General features: G+C 45.7%; 1 long non-coding RNA gene across 1 annotated transcript in view; it reads right to left on the reverse strand.

Moving 5' to 3' along the window:
* Window positions 1-6,554, reverse strand: part of LOC125780561 (uncharacterized) — a 44,382-nt gene that overhangs the window by 12,608 nt on the left and 25,220 nt on the right. The gene's annotated exons all lie outside the window — the stretch shown is intronic.

Below are 6,554 nucleotides of genomic sequence, written 5' to 3' on the forward strand. Positions count from 1 at the left end.
GCATTTAGTATTAGGTATTGAGGTTTTTAGTATATGATCTTCAGTGTGTGGTACTTGGTTTGAAGGTTATATAGTGTGTAGTGTAGGACATACAGTGTGTATCAGTAGGTATAGAGGTTGTATAGTGTATGAGGCACAGTGTGTGGCAGTAGATGGGGTTTATGTAGTGTAGGATGTACAGCATATGATACTGGTACTGTTTTTTTAGTGTAAGGTCTACACTACTATGGTCTACTATGGTATTAGAAATATAGGTTATGTAGTGTAGGATATACAGTGTGTATCAGTAGGTGTAAAGGTAGTGTAGTGTAGGAGGCACAGTATGTGGCAGTAGATGTGGTGTATTGTGGTGTAGGAAGTATAACATATGATACTGGGTACGGAGAGCATTTGGTGTAGGGTCTACAGTGTATAGTACCAGGTATGGAGATTATGCAGTGAATGATCCACAGTGCATGGTTTCAGGTTATATTGTATTCAACCTACAGTGTTGTGTGCTTAGTGTTTGGAAGTTATTAAGTGAAAGATCCACAGTGTGTGGCTATAGTTAAGAGCAGTAGAATCAGTTGTGCTACAGTATATTATAGAGAAGCAGAAGCAGTAAGCCTATATAGACTCTGCAGCAGAAGCAGCGGTTCTATAGTCTGGAGTAGGAGAAGAAGAGGTTTTATAGCAAAGGGCAGTAGAAACAATGGTTCTATAGTCTGGAGCAATGGAAGCAGAGGTGCTATAGTGAGGGGCAGCAGGAATAGTGGTGTAGGGTTGTGTTTTACTGCAGAGGATGAGAAACAGCAGCCGTTCAGCTGCAGGAGCGCAGCTCCAGCTCTGCTGATGTGAAGACAGTGCAGTTGAGATTGATTTACTGTCCACAGAGGAGGCCAGACCTCTCAATACACTCTTTGCACGAGGCACAAAGGAGTTAATGCCAGAATTTTTTGGTGATGTGGCATGGTGTCTTTTGGCACGGAACATGAGGTACACTACAATCATCTTGATTGTCAAAATGCTTTGTGGTCTTCCTCTGTCAGATATTATGTTGCGTGCCACTGGTAATGTATCTGTCCCACGCACAGACAGTTGACCCTACCGGTTGCAATGGAAGCACTGATACACCTCGAACGCCAGATCTGGTTGCTTAAGATGCTGGTAAAATGCGGTTTCATGTTTCCGCACTTCTTTTTTCCCCCTCCTTGTTGCAATGGCAGAATTGCTGCTGGCCCATGTCCTACGCTAGGCCAAAGTTATGAAGTGCGTGCATTCGAAATTGTGTCCAACGACTTTTACTGGTTGCCAAACGGCCGTAGGCGAGGTGTCACTTGGTGGATTTGGCCAGCGTCAGCTGTTACAACGGATGCCACAGACTTCTGAAGAGGGTCACCCATTTAACTGGAAGACATATCTAAAGGAAAGGAAGCGGTTTTGGATGACCCTCCCCTCCCCCCGTTCCTAAGCCACCCACCTACCCCCCTGCTTTGAGGAGCGCCTTGTCCAGCTGAGGTAGGAGGTAAGGTGGGGGGTGGAGTGGAGGGGAGTGGGAGGGGGCCGAGGTGCACACTGACCCTTGAGGTTGCGTTCCCCTTTAAAAGTCACGGCACACTCGCTCATGCAGGAGCTGCTGCGGCAGAGGGGGGAAACACTGCTGAGCTGTGCAGTTTGGAGCGCTCACGGAGGAGGAGGGGGAGAGAGAGTGAGAGCAAGGCAGAGAGGGAGGGAGAGAGAGAAAAAGAGAGAGAGAGGGGAAGAGAGATAGAGGGAGACAGGAGAAGGAAAGAGAGAGAGGGAGTGCGAACAATGTCATTCCGTTCAGTAAGGCAAATGCTGCAGTCAACTTTACGGCTCAAGTGAAGGCACACCACTAGAGGCTGCGGAGGCATCCTGAGAGCAGAACAAGAGGAGGCTGAGTGAGTATATGCAACTTCATCTTTCTCTGTAGAGCTTGAGGGTGGCACAGGGCAACTTTTTACACCGCTTTTACCTTTAAACTCAGCTTTAGCGGCCCATGCATCCTGGCTGCAGCGTTTATTCCTAGCTTAGAAGGAAGAGTAACAGTATGGGGGGATAATTCTCCCACCTGGCCCAGGGCTTGGGACAGCTCTTAAAGGAGCCCTGCCTGCATCGACCCAGGATGATGCGCAAAATCCTGCAGTCGCAGGCTCCGCACCAGGCGGAATGCATGCCCGGCCGGCCGGTCAGCCGACTCTCCTGTGTGTGCTTTATGACACATGGCGTTGGTTTTTAAATAGTGGAGGCGGAGCAGTCAGAAGCCGGAGGAGAGCCACTAGGCACTCTGAGGGAGGCCGGACGTGGGAGAGAGGGAGAATTAGGACAGAGGATCCATGCCTGCTGGCATGAATAAAACATCCTGGCTCATCTTACTCAGCACCACGCACCGGCACTAGTCGCACTAGTCTTACTGCTGTAAAGTACTGAAGTAGTTTGTTCTCTTTCTGTTTGGCTGTCTGTGCATGCGTGTGCATGTGTGTGTGTGTGTGTGCAAGTGAGAGTGAGTGAGTGTGTGTGTGTGTGTGTGTGTGTGTGTGTGTGTGTGTGTGCACGTTCGGGTGAGTATGCACCAGGAAGGAAAGAGTTAAGGAGTTTGCAGCAGAAGTGAAAGTGGAGACAAGTTTGAGAGCGGCCTTAAGCCGGGAACAGAGCATTCACACTGCAGAAGTGGCGTCACGAACAGGATCAATTCGGGCTCAGACAGAAGATTTTGACATTAAGTTTAAACAGGCCAGGTGCACAAGAGCCCCCATCAGAGTGTGTGTATGTCTATATGTGTGTGTGTGTGTGTGTGTGAGCGAGAGTGGAATAGTGCCCAAGTGTGTAAATGGAGTATAATGGAGAATAGTTTTGCTAGCACAGTACAGTGTGACATTTGGCTGTTTGGCTCAGTGTGGGCTTTCCTTGACTCAGTAATCAGACACATTAGCCTTATTGCTAACTGCTACTGTCCCACTATCACCTGGCTTAGAAAGAAGCGTGCTTAGAAAGAAGGAGCGAAGAGGGGTCAGACCGGTACAGTGTGTTATCTATGTATCTTTGTGTGATTTTATGAATGTAGAAGATTTAATTTAGCACTTGCAATGCTGCATGCCTGACTTTAGCTTTAGGTTTAGGTTGTTTCTATACATTTCCCCGCAGTGGGACTGACACAAAATGATCTTATCTTAGCTTATTTTCCTGTGGACACTAGCTTAGCTTTCCGCTAGTAGGCTAAACTGAGATCTTATAGGGAAACATACATACACAGTACGCATGGTGTTCTGTCATAGAGCTAATTAAACTCCGCATGCAGTTTGAGTGTGCTCAAATGAGTGTACGAAAAAAAAAAAATGCTTTGTAGGCACTAGCCTAGCTATGCAGCTATGAGCACTTGGATGATGAGTTGCGTCCACAGCTTCATGGGCTATGGAGCAGGATTTAGATGTATATACAGGACGGATGTGAGGGGCCATACATCACTGTCAGATTCACAGCCTGACATCATTAGCAGAAACTGCTGCTTTCTTCAGCTCCTCACTGAAGCTGGTTGGTTGATGGTGGTGGGGTGTATGGGAGGGGGGGGTATATGGAAGAGGAGGGGAGGGGGAGGCCGGTTTGCTGCTATTGCTGCTGCTTCTGCTGCACAGCCAAAAAAGCAAAGTGCCGCACTCACCTGACGTTTTCTGCACCCCTCCTCCTCCTCCCTGTCCTACTCCCCGTCCTACTCCCCCTCCTCCTCCTCTCCATCCCATCTTTCCCTCTCCCTCTCTCTCCCTCTCTCAGCATCTCCTTCCCCTCCTCTCTCTTCCTCTAAACCTCTCTTTACCCCTCCAGAGAGCAGATGCCCGGTACAGTGCAATGTGAGCATGTTTGCACTGTTCAGGGACTGAAAACAGAAAAAAGAGACTACAGCACTTTTTTCTCATCTCCATCCCACGGATGAGGGTGCAGGAAGAGAGTGAGAGTGAGAGAGAGAGAGAAAAAAGAGGGCGAGAGATAGAGAGAGACTCTCCTGCAGTGTCCTGCAGCACAGCTCCTGCAGTACTGGGCTAGCATGGCTGCTGTAGCAGTAGGACACACACACACACTGAGGCAGCAGCAGTGCAGTCACGTGGAGCACTGTGGAGAGCAGGGGCGAGTGAGGTAGGGAGACAGTGAGAGAGAGAGGGATAGAGGTAGAGAGAGTGATGCTTCTGCTTCCCCTGCATGGCACTGCCTCTGAGTTTGGCAGCTCAGAGAGAGAGAAAGAGTGTGTGTGTATGCCCTCTGTCCGTGCACGGGACTTCACAGAGTGAGAGTGTACTGAGATTAGCCTGATTCAACACCCCCCCCCACCCCCCTCCACCCCCCAATGGTGCATTGTCCCGTACCAGTGCTCCAGTTCCGATGATGTAATCAATGCAGCAAGCTTTGAACTTGCTGAGAGTAAGGATTCCTCGCATGTCCCCTACTGACTTCTTCCTTCATTGATAAAAAAAAAAAACGACAGCTGGCACAGACCACTCACTCACTTTATGGGCCACATCCGGTATGAATTGTTTGCGCATGGCAGATAGATACTAATGTTGGTACGATAATCCATTATCACTATTATAATCATTATCTTTTTCTTTTAAATAATTGTATTACTGGTTTTATATCCTGTATAAATTACACTCCTAAAATACTATCGGCGTAGATAAAAAGTCTTCTTCACACACCAACTCATTTATAAAAGTGGTCTTTAAAAAAAGTTTAACCTCTAATTATGATTATCATTATATTTAGGCTCTTTATTTAATATTAATTAATACTCCTTCAATAATGGTTCTCTGTGAGTATGTCTTGGATTTTACATTTTAGATGGGGTAAAAAAAAAGTTACTTTTAAATCTTTAAAAGAGCTTTCACATGTTTAACCGCATTACTATTAGACCCTTCACTTAGACATACAGTTCTACAGCAAAAAGTTCAGTTTTAACCTTAAAAAGCTTATACTTATTCCCCATCTTTACAAAAGTAGTTCTTTAAAGAACACTAAGCTTTTAACCACTATTTTTAGAACCTTTATTATATCCAGTATGAATTATACTCCAGAAAATATAATTTTTGTGTGGTTCTTGCCTGTGTACAGCTCTAAGTGAATGGAACTGCCTCATTTGAAGTTTGAAAAGGTTATTCTTATTCTCACTTATTTATAAAAGAATATTTTTATCCAGTATGATTTATACTCTAAATAAGGGTTTGGTAGTCTTTTTGGCTTAGATACACTTTCATAAGGGTTTATAAAGGGTATTGTCATTCCCACTTATTTGCAAAAGTGGTTCTGTAAAAAAAAATTTAACGCTCCTACAATTAATATTAATATTATTATTATTATTATTAAACCTTTTATCCAGTATGAATGCTCCTTAAAATAAGGGGTCCTGAGTTGTTCTGGGCTTAGACATACTGTTCTGTGGGGAAAGGTATGCGTAGTAGGTCAGTTCTTTACACTGTATTTACAAAAATGATTCTTTAAAGAACAAACCATTGGAAGCTCCATTAAAAACACTAAAAGCTTTCTTTCGATGGCCTTTACATCCACACACAATTACATCCACCTAAATATTTCTACACGCTTCAGCTGGAGTGCAGTGGAGTGAAGCAGTGCAGTATGTCATCCTCAGCGTGGCTGTGCTATCAGATCTGATGATTCAAGTGAAACTGAGCTCCAATGCAGCAGAGAGTAGGCCACTCGCCTGCCATCTCTGGCTTTAATAGCCACTGCAGCCAATGGCTCGCTCAACCACGTGTGCAGCAGTGGGCTATCTGCAGTGGGACACCCTCCAGTCTCCAGTAGAGGCAGACCCTCTGAAAGTCCTCCATTCACTTACAGCAGTCACACTCCGGCCTGTTCTCTCCGCATTGGCATCGCGCCATTAGTCCACACTGTGGCAACGGCTGAAGGTAATGGCAGAGGAGACTATGGCGCTAAAATCCATCATTTTCACAAACGTATAGAGTAATGGTGCTGGTGGTGGGGGAGGGGGATGGCTGGTGGTGTCAGGGTGCAGAGCAGCGTGCAGCAGTGGGAAAGGGAAATGCTTGCTTTTGTGACTTTGCTCTGTTTATTGATAAGGTCATCAGTATGAGGGTGCTTGGATGCAGTGGAGAGTGCAGTCCTCACTTCAGCATTGTACAGGAGCCCAGACTGCAGAGAGAAAGAGAGAGAGAGAGAGAGAGAGAGAGAGAGAGACAGAGACGAGTTGTGCTGCTGCACTGTAACTCTGCCTAGTGATGAACTTTCTCCAGGGTGCTGCGCTCATACACCAAAGCTACTGTAGGACTTCTACAGCGCTCATCTCCTACAGAGAGATTCATTGGTTCAAGTCTAATTGGAGGAAAGCCACAAGAGCAGCAGCTAATATCTGTAATAGAAAGCAGTGATGGGAATGATTTCAGAGGTGTGACGAATTTCACAGAGCGAATGAACAGTAAGATGGACTTTTAAATTTCATATATTATATTTTTGACACGGTTCCTTTTTTTTTGACTGGATAATAATGGCACTTTTTTCTTACATTTTTTTTGTAAATGTCTCAGTTTAGA

The sequence above is a fragment of the Astyanax mexicanus genome, chromosome 13 (genome assembly GCF_023375975.1).
Source record: "Astyanax mexicanus isolate ESR-SI-001 chromosome 13, AstMex3_surface, whole genome shotgun sequence".
In the NCBI taxonomy this organism is placed as follows: Eukaryota; Metazoa; Chordata; class Actinopteri; order Characiformes; family Acestrorhamphidae; genus Astyanax; species Astyanax mexicanus.